The 26,238-nt window shown below is 41.3% G+C and overlaps 1 protein-coding gene and 2 pseudogenes across 1 annotated transcript in view; all 3 read left to right on the top strand.

Annotated features, from left to right (window-relative positions):
* The window catches only part of LOC125413061 (protein mono-ADP-ribosyltransferase PARP14), a 651,703-nt gene that overhangs the window by 522,675 nt on the left and 102,790 nt on the right, over positions 1 to 26,238 (top strand). The window lies entirely within an intron of this gene.
* Positions 8,990 to 9,198, top strand: LOC146895636 (Nuclear RNase P; annotated as a pseudogene).
* Positions 20,040 to 21,025, top strand: LOC125413173 (deubiquitinase OTUD6B pseudogene; annotated as a pseudogene).

A 26,238-nucleotide genomic window follows, 5' to 3' on the forward strand; every position in this document is an offset into this window, starting at 1 on the left:
TAGACACAGTTTTCCAGGCTACTTCCTGCTGTTTGGGGGTGCTGATAATCTTATGGGGACCTAAAGTAAATTTAGAGTTATAATCAAGTCCTGACTGGAGTATCCTGTGAGTCTTGATCATCTCAGGCAGCAATCTTGAATCTGTTCTGGATGCAGAACTCAGACATCCGGGTCATCTGTTCCTACTGGAGATTTCTCAGGTGGTTTTCCTTGATCAAACTGGATTTTTCTTATCTCAGAATGAATCCACAGCCTCTCATTTTCTGTGGAAACAAAAGCAAATGTTCTCCAAAGTAAGATACCTTTTGACTTCAATTTTGAAGCCAAGATACTTTCAAAATACCTATCTTTTATTAATTCAGCAACATTTATAAGCAAATATCTTTTAGCAGCTGTTGTTTCTTCCTCAGCATTCAAACAATTCAAAGAGATCATAATAACATACAGTATCAAGATTTGCTGCGTATTTTCCATCTTTGTGCAGCTTTATTTTAACCTCTATTTCTTTTATTTTTACTTTTACTTTTTGAGACAGGTTCTCTGTAAATTTTTGTCCTGGAATAATTCTACAGACCAGGCTGTCCTTGAACTCACAGAGATCCATCTGTCTCTGCCTCCCCAGTGCTGGGATTAATGGTATCCTATACTACCACACCTTGAACTCAAAAAGATTTGTCTGTCTCTGCCCCTCAGACATTGAGATTAATGGTGTGTACCACCAACTATTCTCTTTCTTTCTTTTTTAAGAACTTTAACTTTTAGGCTGCATATATTTTTAACACACTGTAAACCATTTAGAGGTTAACTTTGTCTTTGAATCTCTCTTTACTGTATATCTCTCTTTTTTCTGACGACATGAGTCTTTATGGAGAGGATTAAAGCCATGGCTTTGATGGCTGGATCCAGCCTATTCCTTAGCTTTCCAGCCTCATGGCAGAGGTACCAGCTGTAGCCATGTTTATTGCCAAACTCTATGGCATTTTAAGGTCCCTGCCAGCAAGCAAGCTGCAACAGTATGTCCACAGACAACACTCAAGTCCTCTCTCTGTAGTCGGCCCTCCTGCCTCAAAGAGTCAGAGTTTGCACTGGCAGGACAGCCCAGAAAGCTGGCATTTTAAAACAGCACAGCTTTTTTTTCCTGGTACTGAAAAAACTGAAAAGCATGCGGTCAGCTTTTCATCAACACCATTTAAGTGTTTCATGGCAGGACCTCTTTAAAGAGCTGCAGGGTTTTGCAACTAAAGCTGAGTCAAGAAGCCTCTCTTAGATGAGAGCACTTGCTTGCCTCTAGCAAGCACTGCAGACCCGAGAAATTGCTGCTACCAAGAAAACATGCTTTACTCTATTCATTCCCAAGCTTTCTCAGGCTTTCTGTGGATTCAGTTATCCACGTTGGGCACCATTCTGTAACATGGAGGGCCGACTTGTTGGGGTATCTGTCCTGCCCAGTACCCCACAGCCAGCAAGCCCCAAAGAAAATCACACAGAGATCTCCATACATTATAAAACTGATTGGCCCATTATCTCAGGCTAATCATTGCAACACTTGGCACCCAACGTGAACTGGTAGGACATCTGTGAACTGGTAGAAAATGTGTGAACTGGTAGAACATTTGTGAACTAGTAGGACATGTGTGAACTGGTAGGACATGTGTGAACTGGTACGACATGTGTGAACTGGTACGACATGTGTGAATGGGTAGGACGCGTGTGAAGAGGGCAGGAGGAGAACTAACAAGGAGGGAGCAATGGAGGAAAGACTGGATAAGAGCGATGGTGGGAATGGATTCTCTGGGAGACCAAGAAAACCTTCCAGATGGTAAGAAACTGGGGCAGTCAAGTGCCAGTGCCTTGAGGGAATTTTCCCCACAAGGTGGCAATGGGAAATAACAGTTTCTTCAGAAGTGATTCAGAAGCAGTCGGCCATTCTTGCTGGAAAGCAAAGATCATCCTCAGTCCACCTCTGAGGGCCTAGGTGCACTAAGCCGGTGCTCACTGTCACCAGAACAGGTATTAACTGGGAATAAATGTCCTAGTACCCACACCCTGACATGATCTCTTCACCTGGGTAACAAGAATGGCTTCACTGGCTATCTTCCTCAATACCTATTCTCCTCTTCACCAGCAGGAGGAGCTGTGCTCCCTCTTCCCATTTCTCCAAGGCAGAGCTGTGAGTCTCAAGCCCATAGATGGGAGGCTGGCCTCTAGCAGCAGAGTTGCCATCTGTACCTAGGGAAGCACAGCACCTGGCTATGGTGTCTACTGTCTCATCATCCATGTTTAAAGCCCCATTACCTGTCCTGGGCTCAGCGTGACCTCATGTCTTCAAGCTTTCTGGAACTGAGGAAAATGCTTTACATCAGGGTTGACAACCCTGATTTTACTGAACACACTAGACTCTTCGTAAGGTATTCTGGCTGGATAAAGGGAAGGCGTATCTTCAGGAAGAAAGAGATGCCATCATTTCCTAATGAGAAAATAAGATACCAGTTAGAATTCTAAACTTGAAATAAAACATGTAAGAAGGTAGCAGCCCAATGTTCAGTCTTACTAGTTTAAATTCAGTTCATAGAGGAACACAGTTGCCACCATAGTGTTCAACTGGCCTCTCACTCACAGCTGATCCCCTGCAGATGTCTGAGGGGAAGGCAACCCTTCACTAGGTTTCTCACGCCTTCCTGAGGCAGCCCCCCCGTTGTAGGGATAGGCTCTCCTTTGTAAGGTGCCCTTCTTATTCTTTTTTGCATCTTATAACAAAGCTTGCCTCCTTAGTACTGCTTTCATTCCTAACACTGATACTTTCTACTTTCTGTATTCTTTTTCATTAACTTTATCTTTATTTAATTTCTTATTGTTTTTATTGAGCTATATATTTTTTCTGCTCCCCTTTCATTCTCTCCCCTCTCCTTCTACCCCCTCCCATGGTCCCCTAGGTCCCCATGATCCCAAATTACTCAGGAGATCTTGTTTTTTCTACTTCCCATGTAGATTAGATCTATGTATGTTTCTCTTATGATCCTCTTTGTTGCCTAGGTTCTCTGGGATTGTGAAATGTAGACTGATTTTCTTTTATTTATGTCTAAAATCTGCTTATGAGTGAGTACATGTGATAATTGTCTTTCTGGGTCTGGGTTACCTCACTCAAAATGATGTTTTCTAGATCCATCCATTTGCCTGCAAATTTAAGATGTCATTATTTTTTTCTATTGTGTAGTACTCCATGGTGTAAATGTACCACCTTTTTCTTATCCATTCTTTGGTATAGGGGCATTTAGATTGTTTCCAGGTTCTGGCTATGACAAACAGTGCTGCTATAAACATAGTTGAGCACATGTCCTTGTGGCACGATTGAGCATCTTTTGGATGTATACCTAAAAGTGGTATTACTGGGTCTTGAGGAAGGTTGTTTCCTAATTTTCTGAGAAATTGCCACACTGACATACAATAGGGCTGTACCAGCTTGCACTCCCACCAGCAATGCAGGAGTGTTCCCTTTACCCAACAATGCTTCCAGCATAAGTTGTCATCAGTGTTTTTGATCTTGGCAATTCTAACAGGTGTAAGAATCTCAGATTTGTTTTGATTTGCATTTCTCTGATGACTAAGGAGGTTTCCTTAAGTGTCTTTCAGACATTTTAGATTCCTCTGTTGAGAGTTCTCTGTTTAGGTCTGTACTCCATTTTTTTATTGGATTATTTATTCTTTTGATGATAAATTTCTTGATCTCTTTGTATATTTTGGAGATCAGACCATTTTGTAGATTGTTGCTTTGTCTTGTTGACTGTGTCCTTTGCTTAACATAAGCCTTTCAGTTTCAAAATGTCCCACTTATTATTGCTCTCAGTGTCTGTGCTGCTGGGGTTATATTTAGGAAGTGGTCTCCTGTGCCAATGCGTTCAAGTGTATTTCTCTCTTTCTCTTCTATAAGGTTCAGTGTGACTGGCTTTAGGTTGTGGTCTTTAATGCATGTGGGCCTGAGTTTTGTGCATGGGAATAGATATGGTTCTATTTTCATTCTTTTATATCTTGATATCCAGTTATGCAAACACCATTTGTTAAATATTGTTTCTTTTTACAATTTGATATTTTTTTGCTTCTTTGTCAAAAATCAGGAGTTTGAAGGTGTGTGGATTAATATCCAGGTCTTCAATTCAGTTCTATTGGTCCTTCTGTCTATTTTAATGCCAATACCAGACTGTTTTCAGTAGCTCTATAGTAGAGTTTGAAGTCAGAGATTGTGATGCCTCCAGAAGTTTTTTTTATTGTTTTAGGCTTGTTTGGGCTATCCTGGTTTTTTGTTATTTGTTTGTTTTTGCTTTTCCATATGAGGTTGAGTACTGGTCTTTCAAGGTCTATGAAGAATTTTCCTGGGATTTTGATGGACATTGCATTGAATATGTAATTGATTTTGGTAGATTGTTATTTTTACTATGTTAATTTTGCCTATCCAAGAGCATGGGAGACCTTCTTACTTTCTGCTGTCTTCTTTAATTTCTTTCTTCAAAGACTTAAAGTTCTTATCATACAAGTCTTGCACTTGTTTGGTTAGAGTTATTCTGAGATATTTTATCCTATTTGTGGTTACTGTAAAGGGTGAAATTTCTCTGATTTCTTTCTTGGCCCACTTATCATCTGTGTACAGGAGGGCTACTGATTTTTTTTTAGTTAATCTTGTGTCCTACTACATTACTGAAGGTGTTTATCAGCTGTAGAAGTTCCTTGGCAGAATTTTTGGGGTCACTTATATAAATTATCATATCATTAGCAAATAGTGAAAGTTTGACTTCTTCTTTTCCAATTTATATCCCCTTGATCTTTTGTTGTCTAATTGCTCTAGCTAAGACCTCAAGAACTATATTAAATAGATACAGAGAGTGGACAGCCTTGTCTTGGTCCTGATTTCAGTGCGAACATTTTGAGTTTCTCTCGATTTGGTTTGATATTGGCTGTTAACTTACTGTATATTGCCTTTATTGTGTGTAGGTATGTTCTTATATCCCTGCTCTCTCCAAGACCTTTATTATGAAGGAATGTTATATTATGTCAAAAGATGTTGGGATCTAATGAGATGATTATGTGGTTTTTATTTTTCAGTTTGTTTATATAGTGGATTACTTAGACAGACTTACATATGTTGAATCATCCCTGCATCTCTGGAATAAAGCCGACTTGAAAATGGCAGATGATGGTGCTGATATGTTCTTGGATTTGATTTGCCAGTATTTTATTTAGTATTTTTGCATCAATGTTCATGAGTGAGATTGGTCTGTTATTCTCTAACTTAGTAATGTCCTTATATTGCTTATGTATCAGGAAAACTGTAGCCTCATAAAAAAGAGTTTGGCAATGCTTTTCTGTTTCTATTGTGTGGAATAATTGCAGAGTATTGGTATTAGTTCTTTGAAAATCTTGTAGAATTGTGAGCTGAAACCACAATTGTGAGATGATCCTGGGCTTTTTTTTTTTTTTCGTGGAAGAATTTCGGTGACTGTTTCAATTTCTTCAGTAGTTATAGGTCTGTTTAATTTCCTTTTCTGTTCTTGATTTAATTTTGGTAAGTGATATTTTTCCAAAAGAATTCCATTTCCTTTAAGCTTTCCAATTTCATTTTTGAAATATTACCTGATGATTCTCTGTATTTCCTCTGCAACTGCTGTTATGTCTCCTTTTTCATTTCTGATTTTGTTAATTTGGGGTTATTCTAAACTTTTTGTATCTGTTGAGGTTTGTTTTGTTACCGAGTATCTGCTCAATTTTTTAGAAGGATTCATGAGGTGCTGAGAGGAAGGTATATTTCTTTATTGTTTGGATGGAATGTTCTATAAATGTCTGTTAAGTTCATTTGAGTCATAACATCTGTTAGTTCCCTTATTTCTCTGTTCATTTTTTCTCTGACTGATCTGTCCAGTGGTGAGAATGGAGTGTTGAAGTCTACCACTATTAGTGTGTGTGTGGGGGGGTTAATGTGTGATTTAAGCTTTAGAAGTATTTTCTTTATATATGAGGGTGTCCTTGTATTTGGGGCATAGATGTTCAATATTGAGATTTCTTCTTGATTTTTCCTGTGACTAATATAAAATGTCCTTCTTTGTCTCTTTTGATTTATTTTTAGTTTGAAGCCTATTTTGTTAAATATTAGGATAGCTACACCATCTTTTTTTTCGGTCCATTTGATTGGAAAAATTTTTTCCCAACTTTTTACTCTTGGCAATGTCTATCTTTGAGGTTGAAGTGTGTTTCTTGTATGAAGAAGAAAAATGGATTTTTTTCTTTCTTTTTTTGTCTCTGTAGCTTTGGAAGCCTGTCCTGGAACTAGCTCTTGTAGACCAGGCTGGTCTCAAACTCACAGAGATCTGCCTGCCTCTACCTCCTGAGTGCTAGGATCAAAGGTGTGTGCCACCACTGCCCATCTTAGATTCTGTTTTCATATCCAATCTGTTAGCCTGTGTTTTTTTATAGATGAATTGAGTCCATTTATATTAAGGGATAATAATGACCAGTGATTGCTATCTCCTGTTAATTTAGTTTTCTTTGTTGATGATGTTAATTTGTGTGTTTTTCCCTTCTTTGGGGTTTGCTGCTGTGAGTCCATCAACTGTATGTCTTTTGTTATACAGAAGCTTCTCAGTTCAGGAGATCTCATTTATTAATTGTTTCTCTCAATATCTGTGCCACTGAGGCAGTGTTTGAGATATACCAGTGCATTCAGTGTACTTTTAACTTTTTCTTCTGTGAAGTTCAATGTGGTTAGTTTTATGTTGAGGTCTTTGATTCATTTGGATTTCAGTTTTGTGCATAGAGAAAAATATGAATCTATTTTCCTTCTTCTACATGTTGATGTCTAATTAGGCCAGCATCATTAGTTGAATATGTTTTATTCTTTCATTTTCCTATCAGCTAGGCAGACACACAACTAAGGAGGAGGATAGTTTACAAACTTTTAATTAGATATACAAAGGTTAAAGTCTTAGTTATAATATTCTTATAGGAGTCCTTGAGCCACTAAGTAAAATTCTTTTCTTTAGGTTTGGTTTTTCGAGACAGGGTTTCTCTGTAGCTTTGGAGCCTGTCCTGGAACTAGCAACTAGCTCTTGTAGACCAGGTTGGCCTCAAACTCACAGAGATCCACCTGCCTCTGCTTCCCAAGTTCTGAGATTAGAAGTGTGCACCACCACTGCCTGACCTAAGTAAAATTCTTAAAGGGAACAATGAACCAATTTCTAATAACAAGCTTACAGAAGCTGCCAAACAGTACTCAAACAGGTGGAATGTAGATCAACAGGTAGAGTATACAACAATCAGCAAGTACAGTATATTAATTATGATTCAGCTATTAAGTACAAAAGTTATTCTACAGCAGTTTTATGAAAAAACAGAAGGCTTTTATGGCTGCACCTTCCCATTTTTGCCAGTTAAGATGTTAAACTCTTAATTTAAAACAGTAGCTTATCTAATACAAAAGAGCAGATGAAATCTAGGAGATAGTTTAGCAGAGAATTGTAGGCCCCTGTCTTCCCTTGCTCCCTGGGATGCAAATCAAGGACTGTTTTGGCTAACCAGCTAAGCTTCCTGCTAAATTCTGTGCTTTGCTGTGCTAGCCTGGTGAATTAGCCATAGGGTCTTGTACTACTTTGAAATGGTAATTTCCCAACCTGCCCGGGAGAGCCCAGGGCACCAAGGTCCCTCTCACCTGTCTGCCACTGCCCTGCACCTCTCGCCCACCTGCCTGCGGAAAAGTTCTCACATGGCACCAGTTCCCCCAACCCCCTCTGGCTGGGAGGGGTTTCCATTGCTGGGGGAAAAAGTATATTAACTCTGGATAAAGCTAAATAAATTGGCATTCACCTCTTGGCGAATGACCCAAACTCTGTGTGTGTCTCTGTTTAACCCCTAGGCCCTTGCCCAAGCTCGTGGTGGTATGGAGCCGCGATCCATACCGGGAGGGTGGTGATGCAGACCTCGGGTGATTCAACAAATGGCGTCCCTAGGTGGGCAATCAAAAGCGATTGCAATCAAAGAACACTCTGGTTCTGTGGAACCCATCTGTGAGTTTTGAGGGGTAAGGATCTCCGTGGGGGGTCACCCTCGGGAGGCCGGCCAGCAGTAAGTGAATTGCGAAGGGTAGATTGGCCAGGATTGGCTCATTTGGGTGTGGGAACTTCTGCTCCAGGGTAAAGGTCGGGTAAACAGGTATTGTTAGGTCTTTGGGAGAGAATGGACACCGGTATTAAGTTTGAGATGACACGAGAGTTTCTTAAGACAATTTTCTTTTATGTAGGGTAGTTAATTGCCTAATTTTTTTGAGAGAATTTAGTCCCTGGCTTTTACTTGCAGGGGGCTTTAATTTTTACTAGAAAACAGGCTGGCGTGGCTAGCACCCGGCGGGAGTCCATTTCCAAGGTGACAGGGCCCGGGACAGCTGGCGGCTAACAAATGGCCGACAGCTCATGGGAGTGAGGGCCTCAGGCTGTCCTCTTCATTTCTTGAGGAGATTCAGAAAGCAGTAGCTATAAGTTCTATTAAGAATTTTTGAAAAACAAAAGAACAGCTTCACAGAGCCTAACTTTCATTAAAAAAAAAAACATAAAAAGGCTCCCATACATGTTTGGGGGGTGGGTCATGGAAATGGCAGCCACAACTGCAGCGGGCCACGGGGACCGCCCGCGGGCACACACCATGGCCAAGGCGCACATAGAGCCAAAGAGAGAGAGAGATACAGAGCGGCTAAGAGAGACTGGCCACACGGGCCAGGCCAGAGGGCGCCCACATACTAAGACAGGACGCAGTCCACCTGGCGAGTTCTGGCAGTGCCTGGGTGGGGGTGGCTGTGGCAGCGGCCGGCAGCAATGCAGATGCGGTGGGCACGATGGGCCCGACAGGCGACAAGGCGCTGACGGCCATAGGCACAACGGCTGAGGGCCGGACACAGGGGCGCCTGAAAAGGCCGCGGGGTTGAGTGTGCCTGGGGAGCTGGCGCGCGCAGGGCCCCTGGGGTGGGGCCACGTACTAAGTGTTCGTAACTCCCTGGCTCCTAAAAAGGTCTAAGACTGGGGCCCTCTGCGACCCTAACCGGGCCCTCCCCAAATGGGGAAATGAGTTCCCAAAGAACAAAACACCAACAAAACCAGGCGGGCTGCCAGATGGCGAGAGAAGGAGCAAGGCAGCCAAGGGAGTTCGAAAGGTGGACACAATAGCCCAGCGGGGGCGGGGCCCACAGTGGTGCAGCTGCTAAGCACAAAAAAATTTGCATAACAATGGGGCTGGAGAGATGGCTCAAAGGTTAAGAGCATTGCCTGCTCTTCCAAAGGTCCTGAGTTCAATTCCCAGCAACCACGTGGCAGCTCACAACCATTTTTGAGATCTGCTGCCTTTCTTTTTAAAAAAAGATGTTCGCACATTTTTTTAGAGTATTCCAGACAAAGGAGCAAAAAAATGGTTAGCCTGTAAAAAGGCTAACAGATTTTTAGTGCCCCCGTTTGTGCCCCCGTATAAAAATGTTTTGTGCCCCCGTATAAAAATGACAATTTTAATGATTTTATCCAGTTATATGATGACACTCACATGCTAGATTCTAAAGAAATTCAAATAATTACTTCTGCCCCTAAAAAAGTTCCAGGCAAAGCAAGTTCTAGGAATCATTTAATGGTTGGTTATTCAGCCCAAACAAAAGGCCGATTATGGTGACACACGCCAGCAAGATTTACCAAAGGGAATAGATAACACCTGGTGTGGTCCAGGCCCTGTACTAATAGATGGTCCAAACCATGTACTAATTTTGGGGCAGGGGAGTTTTGTCTATGTTTTTCCGCAGAATGCAGACCATCCCATTTGGATACCGGAGCGCCTGGTCCATGTCATGGATTCTCCTGTCTAGAGGCCTAAAGACGTGACAAAACCGAGAGATCCAGGCATAGTCAATCCGCCAGACTAAAGAGCTGCTGAATTCCTAAAGCTGACAGCGGTGGCCCATAGCCACAGGCCCTTCCCTTTCCCAGCTCCCTCCCCATGATCTGTCACTCGTCGCTATGGATGCCAGAGCGACTTCTGGATTTCCCTTTGTTCAGACAGCAGACCCTACAGATGCTGTCGGTACTCTCTCAGGGCAGGTTGCAAATACCATGGTCTCTCAAATTGTACTAAATTTACAATTAAATACTACAGTTAGTTTTACAATTGATTATGGTTTTTGATCTCTGCTTGGTCAGGATAACTTTTGCTGTTCTTCTTGGACCCTGGAATACAAGATTTACTAATTGACTGTTAATTATTATTCTAGTTAACTATTCCAGGGGCTCTTTTCACCAATGCTAAAGTCTTTACTTAAAAGGCTCCTTTTTAAGCAGACTTTTTAAGGATTGTACAGACACAGTCTCCTTTAGGAATGCTTATATACACAGTGGAACATCATCTTCATGATCTCATGATGCCAGAGCCAAAGGCTCAGGTCAATGTTGCCACATGGCAAATCCTTTTAACATTTGCCTCGGAATGTTTTTCAGCATAAATCTAGCTAAACTTGGTGATAAATGACTAGTAAGCCAATGATGGGTAAGGTTTTGGGGGGCGGCCTCAACCTAAGACAGAAAATGTATTTTGACCTGGATACTTTCCCATGACAGGTAAGGAGTTTTCGCCTGACGTCCATTGCCACCCAAGACAAGCCTAATCATATAATTTATATAAAAGAGGAACATGTAGGCCCCTGTCTTCCCTTGCTTCCTGAGATACAAATCAAGGACTGTTTTGGCTAACCAGCTAAGCTTCCTGCTAAATTCTGTGCTTTGCTGTGCTAGCCTGGTGAATTAGCCATAGGGCCTTGTATTACTTTGGAATGGTAATTTCCCAGCCTGCCCGGGAGAGTTCATGGCGCCAAGGTCCCTCTCATCTGTCTGCCACTGCCCTGCACCTCTCGCCCACCTGCCTGTGGAAAAGTTCTCACAACCCCCTCTGGTTGGGAGGGGTTTCCATTACTGGGGGAAAAAGTATATTAACTCTGGATAAAGCTAAATAACTTGGCATTCACCTCTTGGCGAGTGACCCGAACTCTGTGTGTGTGTGTCTCTGTTTAACCCCTAGGCCCTTGCCCAAGCTCATGGTGGTATGCAGCCGAGGTCCATACCGGGAGGGTGGTGATGCAGACCTCGGGTGATTCACCAAGAATCGACTATGATCAATGTTTCTTATACTAAGCAATAGATTAATTAATAATTTTAAAAGATTGATTCTTGGACAGTAGTATTTGCTTAATTCAAAGGCCAGAGTAATGGCCATTTCCCAGATGATCATTGCTGCAATTTGCTCAACTGTATTTTGCTAATGTTATAGCTAAAGATACCTAAAAGGATGTTATGCTGTATTTTACAAATGGCTCTTCCAATGGAAGGACTGCATATATGGTTAATAATAAAAGAAATTGTGGAGTATACCACGGCTCCTTGAAAACACCCTAAAAGGATATAAGGTGCAGACTGATCTCCTGCAGATGATCTGGCATGATTACACAAAGGTGACCTTTGCTAAAGCAAGGTGAAAAAAGCCCTTGCAATGAATTATAAAAAGACCCAACCTATATTAATTTGGGGTCAAAAATGTGTTTATGCTTTTATCACAGAAGAAAAATAAAGGTGGATGAGATGACTGCACACACAGTAAAGGAGTGGCAGACCTGATGACATCATAACTGCAAACGTCCCTATAGAGGAGTTGGAGAAAGGAGTTGGAGAGGAAACCTTGGTCCATTCTTCCCCATCCCCACAGAGAGGAGTGCCTGGTCATAGGACCTGCTACCACCACTCTACACTGTAGGGTACCATGCTGCACTGAGGGACAGATGCTGAGCTGCTTCCAGACACTTGGGACACACACACAGACCCAGAAGCTCTGCTAAGATGACCTGACTGTGATGACTACAATTTTCTGCAGTTTGAATCCTGTTTGTTTTGGAACTGAAATACAGACTGTTTTAAACTTTGGGACACAGAACTCATTTTGATTAAAATATTGGACCTGAGAACTAAGACCTAAGTTTTCCACTCAAGGAAAGAAAGACTCAAAACAAATGACTGAAATCTCTCTTCAGTTAAGAAGGGGGACAGGTTTAACTAAGGGTTTGACTGCTGTTCGGGTTTAACTGCTGTTCAGAGACTAGAACTGGTATTTGATAACAGAAATTTCATTGTACTCTTACCCATCAGAAAAACTTTGCTTGTCTATTGTTTAATGTGGAAGTAAGAAAATTGTGATAATGTTTAATTGTGGATTTTATGTTAATTATTGTAATGACCTAATAGTGTTTGTAAATACATAAAAGATGTTGAGAAAAGTGGTATTGACCAATAATACGTAGAATTATGGTACTGACCTGATGATATTTGTAACTGCATATACGATGTTGAGAAAAGTTGGTGACCAATAAAGTTGAGAATTATGGTACTAACCTGATGATATGTGTAACTTCATATAAGATGCTGAAAAAAATTGGTATTGACCAATAATGCTGAGAATTATGGTATTGTCCTGATGATGTATTTAATTGCTGAGAAAAGTTTGACACGGCCTGTAAATGTTGGGATTTAATGCATATGTTAAAGAATTTTAGATTTTGATACAGTGTAAAAGATTTAAGAGGGTTTAAACTAGCTAAAGAAACATTTTCAACTCAGGTAATTCTCTTCTCCTTTAAACAGGAGACTATAGCCTTTAGGAGCATGATTATGCATAAAGCATAATTTATCCTGACAAGAAAGTATGGCTCCAATACAGAACCCAAAGGTATCTCTCTTTTAATCTCTTTTCTTCACAGAGATCAACAGTCAATGACAGGTTTGAAGCTTCATCTTCCCAGATGCCTAAGACAGGAGCTTGCATAAATGAAATGCCTGTTTCAAAGACAAGAAAATTTGGGTAAATGAAGAAGTCTTTGCCCAAGGCAGGCATGATCATCTGTTCTTTTGCAGAAGCACAGGTTTTATTAAAATTAATATTAGAGACTGGATTGTGGGACCATATTTCTACATGATACAGCAGCCAGGCTCTCGAGCCATAGTACACACCTGAGAAGGTCACATAACATTCCAGACAGGTTGTCTCTACACTAACAAAGGGACAGGATGTTGTTCTGCTCCTTTCTTTGTAACTAATTCAGCCTACAAGACAGAGCTAGCATAGAGAGGGCATAGGTAGATGTGGACATGACTAAAGTCATTCACCTGGCTACCTAGGAAACAGAATGCTAATGAATTTCCCCCTCAGTTTACGTTTTGGTATAAAGACTGTTTGGATAATGAACGAGGGGAATTTTCAACATGTGAACTCAGGATTTCATGAGGAATCACTAAGAATATCCCTCCTGATAAAGCCATGTGAGTCATGTCTTTATTCCCATGCTTCCACACCGGTCCACAGAGATAGTTTATGTGGGGATTAGACCCCGACAGCCTAGGTCACTGGCCCAGTCCTACTTCCACAAATGACACTTGTCTGGGTCTGTTCCTATTCCCATGGAGCTCACTGTCCTAGGCTCGCTCTAACCCTGGTCACTGCTCAGTCCTGCTCTCTTGAAGTTTGCTGCCTCAGACTTGCTCTGGCCCAGGTCACTAGCTCAGTCCTAGGAGCTTTCTAATTTTTGTCAGTGAACAGGCAGATGGAGAAGTTTTTTTATATCCAGCCATACTCTAAACTCTGCCCACTGGCATCTCCTGCCCTTTTTCTCTTCCCTCTGCCAGGCTGCCTTCCACTTTGGCTAAGCCTGTCTGTGGTGGAATCTTTCTTCTTGGAGCCCTTCCAGTGCCACTACCACTGAGAATCTCACAGGATCCAGAAAGCCTAGTTCCAGTCCTGGCCACATTGCCACTGCTTGCTCAGTGATCCGGGTGACTCATCAGCCTCATCATCACCTCCTCCACTCATCTGGTCTCCAGTGTCTTGCTCAGAGGCACCGTAGGCCCATGGTGATAACTGGGGCCTGCGTGGCTCACTCTTGGCCTGACATAGCTCCCTTCCTGTCCAGACTGCAGTTGGGGCTCCACCTCCAGCACTACCACCACCACCTACCATCCTGCCTACAGGCACCTGGACTTCCTGCCACCTATTCTGACCCCTCAGACTCCTCCAGCCATCAGGTTGGATGTCCTTTCCACAGGTCTGCAGCTGACAGCATTAAAAAGTGTTCTTTTTCATGAGCAAGGAAGTCAGGACCACAAGGGGTGCGTCCATCCACTGAGACGATGGTACTGATCTAATGGGAGCTCACCAAGGCCTGCTGGACTGGGAGTGATGAAGCATGTGATCAAACTGGACACTCTGAATGTGGCTGGCAATGAAGGCTGACTGAGAAGCCAAGGACAATGGCACTGGGTTTTGATTCTACTGCATGGACTGACTTTGTGGGAGCCTGGTTTGTTTGGATGCTCACCTTTATAGACCTGGATGGAGGGGGAAGGACTTTGGACTTCCCACGGGGCAGGGAACCCTGACTGCTCTTAGGACTAGAGAAGGAGGGGAAGGTGGGGAGGGGGATGGAAAAGGGAGGTGGGGAGGAGATAGAAATTTTGAATAAATTAATAAATAAAATAAATAAAGGGTAAAAAAAAGGTGTTCTATTTTGTGTACAAAAGAATGTGTGAATGATGTGTGGCCATATTAATATGATCTGTTTAAATGTAAGTTTTGAGAATCCTATATATCTCTCTTGTTATTTCTATCTATTTCAGATTCCCGCCATTACTGCTTTGCATGACATGACAGTCACCATCTTTGTTAGGGGCAACCACTGCCATTTTGTTTGAGGTAAAGACACGAAGGAGGCACCAACACTTGAGGATGCACATATATCCAACCAGCACCAGCAGCAAGCTACACCCACATGACCCACCAACTACCTTTAAGCTCCTGGATACTGATGGAGAAGGCTGTTTATTGGTTCCCAGATGTCCAGCTAGTATAGACCTGAAATAGTCACACAAAAAAGTGTATTAATTAAATCACTGCTTGGCCCATTCACTCTAGCCTCTTATTGACTAACTCTTATATTAATCTAACCCATTTCTATTAAACTGTATAACACCACATGGCTGTGGCTTACCTGGTAAAGTTCCCAGCATCTGTCCCCAGTGGCTTCATGGCTTCTGTCTGATTCTGCCCACCCTTCTTTCTCCCAGCATATAGCCTAGCTTTCCCCACCTAGTTCTGTCCTTCCCTGCCATAGGCTCAAAGCAGTTCTTTATTCATTAATCAATAAAAGCAACACATAGACAGAAGGACTTTCCACACAATTTCCCCTTTTCTGTTTCAACAAAAAGAAAGGCTTTAACTTTAACATAGTAAGTTTACATATGACAAAAACTATCAAACAAGAATTACCGTTACAATATTTATATCCACTTTATCTTTTATCATAACTAAGGAATACTATAAGTATAAATTCTTCAACTCCATCAAAGACTCCAGAAGGATATATTACCTAAGTAAACAGGAAGTACATTGTAAGCAACTTCCAAAACTCTCGAATTGATAGAGACATCTTGCTGCCAGGACAGTCACCTGAAGCTATTTTGTACCGTTGGGGCATCCATCTTCAACCTACAAACCCATAGTATCCAGCAGACTTTTTCATGAAGCAGGAAATTTTAAAGACAGTTCCGTCTATATTGGCAGTTTTCCGGTCACTTTCTTTTGTATCCTTCAGAATGTCTTAGAGTCTTTCATGAAGCAGGGATCCCGAAAGGCCATAGCACCTTTAGGCAAGTTCAACAGTCATTTCTCTGTGGGTCCTGCATGTCTAGTCAAACAGTCCAGGCAAGAGCAGTTTCTTGCACAAATAGCTAACAAACTCCATGAGGAGGCTCTTTGATGCCCATCTTCCTCTTCAAGTAGATTGGTGCTACCAGGAGCAGATGTGTCTCATTGTCACAAAAAGTCCTAAGTTCTAAAACATGCAAATGCCATATTCTGATCATTTCTGGAAGATTTGAAGAATACCATATTCTGTAGTCTTTGAAAGATATGAAGAATGCCTATTTAATTGAAATATATCACTATATATCTAGAAAATCCAAATATCATGATTACAATCTTGACTATTACAGATGACTATCTATTAACCTATATTTTTTAGTTATTTATTATATTTTTAAGTGAACTACACAAACACAATATATTAATCAAGGGCAGAAATAAACATATACAATATAACAAAATTTACCTTAAATTTGTATCACTAAACCAAGATCCATACCAAAGCAAATTATTCATCTCTATATCATATCCCCCTCTAAATATAAACAAACACTTATAAACAATATTTGAGAATATGGACATAGTACTGTTCCTATTGCTTCCTGCTGTTTGGGGGCATTGTTAATCAGGTTTTTTATGGTGTATCCTGTGTGTTAGGTTCATTACAGTCAGCACTTGGGTGAAATAAATTTTGAGGGGTGTTCTCAGCAATCTTTCAGGGGGTCGTGTTCCATCAAATCATATTAGATTGGAATGAAGTCACAGGTTCTCATCCTCTGTGGAGACAAAAGAAGAATCTCTTTTCTAAAGAAACATATCCTTTTAGCCAAATTCTGAAGTCAAGATACCTTTATGTTGATTTAATTTAGCAGTCCATACAATGAAATGTCTCTCTGTACTTAGCTCCTTTACAGTCAAAAAATGTAAAGAGAACATATTAATATTCATAATCAAGACTCTCTGCATATATTCCATCATTACATGACTTGTTTTTACTCTATTACTTTTTAGTATTTATTTAATTATCTTTACCTCTTTAATATATGATTGTACTCTGTCTCTTTAAAGACTTTGCTTTATTTTTTATAAACCATTTACTTCCTTTTATAACTCTCTATACTCATTTTATTCTCTCTTCCAAGCTTACATACATTTATCCAACATGTGACTCTCATTTAGAGGCCTATATCTGTCTGAATCTATCCTTCTGTGTATATGTAATTATTTACTGTCCAGGAGTGCTTTTTAAAACAATAAGTGCCTACTAGGGTATACACCGTACTTACTGCTTGCCATGCCCAGTCTAGCATGGTGGAGCCACTCATGCCTCTGAAAACCATGGACACCACCCCACTTTCAGGCACACAGCCAGTCCACATTGTCATCAAGCAAGCCATAGCTCGCTGCTCACAAACCACATCCAAATGTTTGGTCTCCTGAGATAGCCAGCAGTCAAGTGGCAGCATGGCCCAAAAAGCGAGCATTTTAAAATGGCATAGCTTTTTTTTTCTTGCTATAGCTGAGTGAGGAAAACCTATCTTAAAGGAGCTGTGGCTTGCCACCAGTAAACAGCAAGAAACTGTGTTAAACACTGTATTTTTGTGTCTAGAATTAAGTTCTCTCAGGTTTTCAAGTGGATTTTAGTTTGCTACATTGGTGCCAATTTGTAGGGGGAGACATTGGGCACCAATTTGTAACAGCAGGCAGCTTGTTTGTCCAGCCACCCAGAACCAAAATAATCGCACAAAAACTGTGTTAATTAAATCATTGCTTGGCCCATTAGCTCTAGCTTCTTATTGGTTATATCTTAAATTAATTTAGCCCATTTCTATTCAGCTGTGTATCACCACGTGGCTGTGGCTTACCAGGTAAAATTTCCAGCATCTGTCTCTGGCGGCTCCTTGACTTCTCTCTGACTTCGCCTCCTTTCTCCCAGCATTCAGCTTAGTTTTCCCCACCTAGCTCTGTTCTTCCCTGCTATAGGCTCAAAGCAGTTATTTATTCATTAACCAATAAAAGCAACACATAGAAAGAAGAACCTCTCACACCAAGCTATGCTTTTAAAAATTACTTTTATGCTGACTCTATTGCATATAGTGTGTTTGTGTGATGCACACCTTCGCAGGGCCTGCTGAGGTGTTCATTACATGCAGAGACCTACTATTGTTCTTTTTAAAATAATGATGATGGGATGGCCCTGGGCGGCTCGCGGAGTCCTACAAGGATGGCCGTGAGTCCCTGCAGCGCCATGCGGCCGGGGGAGTCAGGCGGGCGGTTACGGCGGATAAAAGGCTCATAGGACATAGTATTATTTAAAGAAGAGGGAGACATTTATTGTTTAAAGAAGAGAAAAAAAAAGAACAAAGACACATGTACACACGAGACGAGACAAACACACACATGCACGCACCCACACACACACACACACACCAGAGAGAGAGAGAAGATGGCGGCGGGGGGAGGGTCAAAAGTGGCTGGGTTGGGCGTGGTTAGTTCTTAAAGTGTCCCAATGGAATAACACCTACCTCTGCACCATTTATGTTCTCTCCCACCTGCTAAAATCTGTGACTTTAATTCTCTACTTTTATTCTCCCTCTCTCTTTCTCTCTCTCTCTCTCTCTCTCTCTCGCTCTCTCTCTCTCTCTCTCTCTCTGTTAATGCCCCACCTCCCTGTTGCAAAGTATCAGTCAGTGATTTTAAAAAAAGCCATCTTTCTCTCACTCACTTCTCATTTGACTTTGTGTGTAAATTAAATTCAACTGCATGTATAAATATATGGACATACTGTTAAAAAAAATTTTAAGCAAGCTTAATGAGGTCTGTTTATTGTATCTCCTTCCAGACTAAGAAAGCAATAAGACTCAAATATTTTAAATTGGTATATACTTTTAAATGATGATAATATATGGTTAAATATGGTACAACATACTGTACATGTGATTCAATTCTGTTTTAAAGTACATTCCATACAATGATAAAATTTAAGGTTTAAATATCTATTTCAGATTAACAAAAGATATTCCTCACGTTTGTCAGTTTCCTTTCCTGTAAGATGTCCTTCACTATTGTCAGTTTTACTGTTAAGCTTCTATTACAAACAATTTTTTCTTTGTTATTCACAAGTATAAATCTCACCTGTTAAGTTAAAAACCAATACAGTCAAGCTGGAGGTTTCTAGATAAAACATTCCTCCACAACCTTACAGTTTGGATCCAGCTCTGCAGGCAGATCCTATACTGTAGTCATAACTTATAAATACCAAATCAAAAGCCCTCAAATGCTCAGAGATCTGGGGAATATGACATTTAAATGTTTAATTATTAAAAGGCTTTTTATAACTGAGAGACAGGATGGATCCTGAGTTGGGGTCCAATCCCAACATAAACTATCTCTCTGGACCAGCGTGGAGGCATGGGGATAATTGAGACACAGTTCACACAGCAATATCAGAAGGGAGTCTCAGGGTTCATTCAAATCCTGAAGATCACCCATGTTTTTTCTCCAAACAGCTTTTTCTCCAAAAGTAAACTGAGGGGAAAGATCATTAGCATTCTGTTTCTGGGGTAGCAGGACTAAAGTCACATCCTCAGCTCTGTAACTAGCTTGGATTAACACCTCTTCCTAGGTGGTCCCCATAATTACAAAAAACAGCATCAGCATATCCTGAGCTCAGGAGATAGCCAGTCTGTAAGTGCTTTTAGCACCTCAGTAGCTACTGTGGCTTGAGAGCCTGGCTGCCAATATAATGCAGAAATATGTGACCTGTATAATATTGCCCCACAATCCTGGCAGCCCCACTTCATTTCCTCCAAAGAAGGCAGAATACAGAAGACAGAACTACATCCATCCATAATTCGCTTCAAGTGACAGCACTAACCACTGGGAAAAACTGCCTTCCTTCTAAACTCCTGAAGATCTCCAGACAGTAGATGGAGGAAAACTGAAATCGAGTTCCTGGCTGCCTATGGAAGGTAGCCAAGTCTTCCTACAAATTCTTAACCTCACAGGATCTTCTGACGCCTGGCAGGCCTGCACTAACAGCAGAAGACAAAAGCTGTTCTGAAACCTCTGCCCTCAGTGACCATGGAGGACCCTGAGGAATAACTGTCTAGGTAGCCAAGTGAGTAAGTTCTCTGTCCTTTTTAAATCGGTAACTCAGATAAAATTTTGTCCTTGAGATCTCTGATGCAGTTTGATGGCTGAGATGTTTTGTCAGTTGAAAAGGGACAATCTCACAAAACAGATTTCAACATGACTTCTTACCATGTTAAATAAAAGGAATTTTAAGATGCAAAGCTCCATGCGTGGCTGGTCCTGCGAGTGTGCCTGGCCGCCCCGTCGTCATGGAGGAGGTCTCGGCTGTACCATGAGGAGCAGTTGGTGAGAAGGCATTGCAAGGAGAAAAAGAAGCTGCTAGCCAAGATTCAGAGAATGAAGAATGCTGTTCCCAAAAACGACAAAAAAAAAGAGGAGGAAGCAGTTCATTGAAGATGTAGCTAAGTTGGAGAGAGAAATGGAACAGAAACACAGGGAAGGACTGGAGCAGTTGAAACTGATTTTTGCAAAGAGTAAGACAGATTCTGTCGCTGTTAACATTTCAGACTTGGTACTTGAGAACCAACCACCTCGAATTTCAAAAGCACAAAAGAGAAAGGGGGGAGGCTGCACTGGAAAAGGAGTGGGAAGAAAGGATAGCTGAAGCTGAAGTTAAGAACTTATCTGGAGCCAGACAAGCAGAGAGTGAAAAACTTGCTCAGATACTGGCAGCCAGAGAATTGGAAATCAAGCATATTCTGTCTGACAGTCATTGTATGTATAGAGTGCTTGAGGATCAGCTGAGAGAGCAGGACTATGCTCTGACTGTGGCTGCCCTCTGGAAGCGGACTGCTGAGTATATGCAGAGCCATTCAGAAGACTTCCTGCCATTTTTAACAAACCCCAATACCGGAAATGTGTATGCTCCAGAGGAATTTGAAAAATACTGTGATGACATTGTGAACACGGCGGCATGGGGAGGTCAGCCCAAGCTAAGAGCTCTGTCTCTCACATTCTACAAACACCAATCGAGGTACTATAAGCAGACACTCCTCCTATTGTAGTTGGTGAAGAATATTCGAGGAATCCTTTAGTACTAGTATACATGAGGCATGCATATGGCTTAGGAGAACGTTATAATTCTGTAACACGGTTGGTAGACTCGGCTACTGAAAATTGCAACTAGTTTGCAAAATGTAACACTATGTTTTATAGAGTGTGCCAATCTGCATATTCCTATCAAGTGCTAGATTGTTGCAATTCCGCTGAAAAACACAGCTACCTTAAGTCAGTTTTATGAGCAAATAAGCTTGCAAACAGGCTCTTTAGAAATCCCTTGGATTGACTTTAACTAGTGCCCTCTTAGTGACATTCCTAGGACTTACAGTAAATCGTGCAGAACATCATTCATAGAACAAGGTGTTAACCTTCTCACTAGTGAGTTTAAGTTATCCAGGACATTCTGATTTTGAATAATTTTTGTTTTAAATTTTGGCCCTACAAATTTATATTTCCAAAGTGAGTATTTGATATAGTTTTTCTTAAAGTATGGAGACATCTTCTTTGTCATGGTAGGAATGTATTGTGGTGTCATCAAGTTTATTAATGCTTATGAATGAGCGTGATCACAGTAATTTTGATACTACTGGATCAGCAAGGTGAAACGTGTTATGTAGCACATCTCTGCAGCTAAGGAGAAATGACTTTTAGGAATTTTTGAATACTTACATGAGAATCAGTTGAGTTCAAAGGGATTAAACAAAATTAGTGGTAAATAGGTGTTCACTGTGTCCATTTTCAACCTTTTTAACAAATAGGAGAGTTCCCTTTTCTAAAACAATGACTTCTACGCTGCTGATTTTCCAGCCTGAGGCTGAAGTTACTTCATATCTTTATTCTCATCACAACTGATAACTTTTACATTTTCTCCTTCTCAGTGGCTTTGCTTTTCCTAGAGCCTTTTTCCACTAAGAAGTATCCAGTGGCCTCTCCTTATTCACCTGTGCAAGGTATTCTTTTAGTAATGCACAGCCACATTCACCTCCTGTTGTTCCTGCCCCAGTTTGTCCTAACAAGATCTCTGCTGTGCTCACTTTCTAGGATTCAGAGAAAGCCTTGACTGAAAGTTTTCTTGCTCCAGGTTGTGTCACATTTTTTTCACTCAAATGTGTAATTATTATATTGTATGTGTAAGTAAAGTTGAAGGCCACTGTTGAGGAGCCAGAGCTGAAAGTCAGTACAGAACAGTTTTCTGTGGACTGACTTATGTAACTAGGATACCAACTCACTTCTAACAGTGTTCTTTGTGCGAGAGTTGTACCCACACACACACACAAGTGCCTGCTGTTCTGTAGCATAGCGCCATGACATGGGGGCATAGCTCCAGTAGAGCACTTGCTTATCGTGCATGAGGCTCAAGGTTCAATTTCTTGCACTAACAAATTTATGAAAATGAAATTTTGGTTTCATCTGTTTTTTTCCAAGTTAGAAATATAATAAGATTGAGCATCATGTTTATAATATTTGGGCTTTTGATCAATGTATACTGTCTATGCATAAAAAATGGGCTTATGATGTTAAAAGCAGGTAACACTGTCAAGCTGGTCAGTAGAGTGAGTCAGGACTTTGAGATCATTCCAGCAGATTAGCAGAGCCTCTGCCTCCTGCACAGTGTATTCTAAAGGGTACCTGCTTTGTAACTTCTGGTTTTTTTTCCTCTGAAATTTACAAAAGAATGAAAATTTTTAAATTGAATGTTTTGAGTTTATTTTTAAGTAATATTATCTTCATGCTAAAATAGCAGCATTGAGAATTAACAAAGACAAATACTGTGAAACTTAGTTATTGCAAATTCCATTTTCAACAAAAATAGTCTAAAATGACTCATTAATATTTTTGTTGTTTTGACAAGAATTTAAATGTATTTAGTTATATATTTCTGGGTTTTTTATATATGTTTTATTTTAAAATGGTCAGTATATTTATGAATAAAGTGTATGGCCACCTTCTACCATTTTAGCTTTAAATGAGAAAAAATCTTTTAAGAATGGCAGATGCTAATTTAAAAACAACATGCGCGAATTAAATTTGCTGCTGCTGTTGCTGCTGCTGCTGCTGTTGCTGCTGCTGCTGCTCCTGCTGCTGCTGCTGCTGCTGGTGGTGGTGGTCTAGTGGGAATGCCATGAGCTTCTTTAGTTCACATTGGAAACATATATGTCAAAATTCTGAAATTTGTCTTCAGTCAAGAATTTTGTCCACTTACATATGTTTACAGCCTATAAAACGTAAAACAAAGAATGTGTAACTATTATGAGCAAGGTAGCTTTGCTCAAGTTATCTGATATTTGCCAAAAGAATAAATGATGAAAGAGTTGAATCATAAAAAAAGATGCAAAGCTAAAACAAGAAGGTGTTTAAGGTATACAAATACAAGTTATTAAGGTGTGTCCCTGAACATTATAAAGGTCTGAGAATAAAAATGTTTCAGACTATAAGAGAATGATTTAAGGTATACAAATGCATGTTATCAGATTTCTCTCTCTCATTATGCCGCTGTTTACAGATCTATTGCTACACCAAAATCATGTCTGGCAAAATCCAAGATTTCTAATCCCAGCCAGTTTTAGGCATATTTAGCAGGTTACTCCTGCTGCCTAAGTCAAGGTCAACCTACAAAATGCTCCCACGACAACACCAAAAGCACCTGTATCAGCTCCTGGACTTCACCATTGGTACAAGCTCATCTGGATCAAGGACACCTGCCAACTAAAATCTGGTTGCCTCTGCTATTGTATCTTATCCCATTGCTAACCCCATTTCATAGGTACAATAATAACAATATTTTTTTTCTCCTGGACACCTGCCTTCTTACCTCCCTCAAGAAACAAATGCCTGGTGTCTCCAGGATGAAAATAAACAGGATGCCTTTCCAGCCACACCACTCACTGAACGTGGACCTACCAACACCCAGCTTCCCACTCCTCCATGATGCCCCATGCCCGCAGAAAGTAGCCAGACTTGAGTCTACACCCCTTTTTCCATAGAGAGCCTAAAATGTTGGTCATAATTATCACTTCAACTTCCTGTCACCCCTATATCCAAAGAGTCTGGAGTGTTAAGTCTGGAGCATAGCTCCAGCCCCTGACATCCATCCCAGCCCCCTGGCCTGTGAGTATATTGATCTGGACTCCAAAATTCCAGCATGCCAGGTCCTGACCCCTCCCTGGGGGAAGGTCAGGATCACTCCCACAGGGTATTTAAGTGGGCTCCCAGAGGAGAAACACCTGGTTCCATGTTTGCATGTGCTCCCCACTTTTCTGTCTTCCCACCATGTGTTTGGCTACCCGGGAGCATCATATTTAATAAAATGATGAGCATTTTAATTTGGTTTGATCTGACCTAATTGGATTTTCCTGTCCTGGCTTAGATGCCCCTCTTAGGATTTTATCCTAAAATTATAATGACCCCCTTCCATATGATGGATTCTCACACTTATCCACCCCACAGGCAGTCTTGAGCCCTGAGTCCCCCAATTTTATGTACAGGTGCCAACAGTCAATTATCTCAACAAGTGTTTTCTATCAACCCCACCCCTTCCCCATGAAAGAGACATCAAAGTCAGTGAGGGACTGCTCTCTAAAACCCTGACATTGGGAGAGGAAGCCAGTTGAATAAACACATTGTGCGGAAGCGGGTAGACTCATCATGGTATCTGGGAAATACATTTTTGCAAGGCAAAATGATGAGCAAGTCAACATGAGCAAACTTTCCATAGTCTGAGCTGTATACAACAAGGATAGAACTTGCATGGAGACATTATCTGAATGACAGTAGTGAGATAATGGGAAATCTAAAGTAAACCCCTTCCTATTTATTACACCTAGCAGAGGCACAAAAAGCACATTTCAAGGACAAACCCAAGTTTAGAAGGACCAGAGGTCAGAAGCCTCTTGTCTTGTTTTCTTGAAGTTTTCTACCAAACACTCGTAATTCCCCTCACGGAGCTCCATTCTTGGACCATGCGTGCACACATGGAAATTAACCTGTGATTTTATTTGTTGTTATTTCAGTGGTAGTTTTAATGAAAAGGCCCCCAGAGAATCATATTTGAATATTTGGTCCCCAGAGGGTAGAACTGTTTGGGATGGTTTCGGAGGAGTGCCTTGTTGGAAGAAGAGGTGAATCACTGGGGGAGGGCTTTGGGGTTTCAGAAGAGTCCTGGCATTCCCAGTGTGTTCTCTGCCTCTCTTTGCAGTTTTACATGTGAGCTCTCGGGTGCTGCTCCATGTGTCTGCTGCCTGCACCTTCATCTGTCATTATGGACTGTATTGCTTAGGAACCATTGTCCAATGGGCCCATTTTTTGATGAGTTTCCTAGGTCATGCTGTTTTACCAGAGCAACATGAAGTAGCTGAGACAGAGTAATACATGCTAGTTAGGGTTCTCCAGAGAAGAATGGATAGACTTGATATTAAAAGGGGATTCATTAAACTGAACTACATGATGTAGTCCTGTAGGCCAACAATGGTTATCTCACACCAGAAAGGTCAAGAATCCAGTAGATTTTAGTCTGTGAAGTTGGATGTTGCTGCAGTCTGGCCTGGTGCTGAAGTCCCAGGTTTGTGAAAACTTGTAACTGTGACTTGGCACAGATGTTTGAGGTTTCTGTGCTTATAAACCTGTTTCTGCCCTGCTCAGGGCTGCCAGGAGGATCAAGGTAGCCTGATCGATCAGCGACCGCACTCGTGTGCTGATTTACTAACGACTGTGCTGTTTCACTGTCCATAGGCGTTGTCTCTCTCCTCCTCATGGTGCACAATGGACATAGAGTTCATCCAATAGGACATAGAAAGGAGAGCATGAGCTACCATTAGTATCCATTCCTGCTCTGCTCCTTGACTGTGGGTGCAGTGTGACAGCCACCTTGAACCTTGATGCCATCCCAGACTCCTGTTTCTGTGACTTCTGAACTGATAGACATCACCTGGCACTGTGGCAAAACAACCCTTCTCTCTCCAGCTGCTTTTGTCAGGTGTCTCAGCAGAGCAACAGGAAAAGTGACAAAGGCAGCAGCGTCCACCTGGGGTATCAGAGAGCCTATGTCACTCCTAGTTTGGGGATGCTCTATTAGAGATTGCTGTACTGGCAGACTGACACTGGATTACACTAAGGGGTTGCTCAGAGTGGAAAGGCCCAGTTGCAACTCCAGGGCAGCCTGGATGCCAAGGGAGGTGTCCCACCTGGTACCCCACAGCCGCCAAGCCCCAAAGAAAATCACACAGAGGACTCCATAAGATTATAAAGTGATTGGTCCATTAGCTCAGGCTTCTTATTAGCTCTGGTAGCTTATATTAACCCATTATTCTTATCTATGTTAGCAATGTGGCTCAGTACCTTTTCCAGCAGGGCAGGTTACATCTTGCTTCTTGGTGTTCTGGGCAGGAATGCAGAGGGAGCTTCCCAAAATAC

Source organism: Myodes glareolus, chromosome 2 (assembly GCF_982192425.1).
Source record: "Myodes glareolus chromosome 2, mMyoGla1.1, whole genome shotgun sequence".
In the NCBI taxonomy this organism is placed as follows: Eukaryota; Metazoa; Chordata; class Mammalia; order Rodentia; family Cricetidae; genus Myodes; species Myodes glareolus.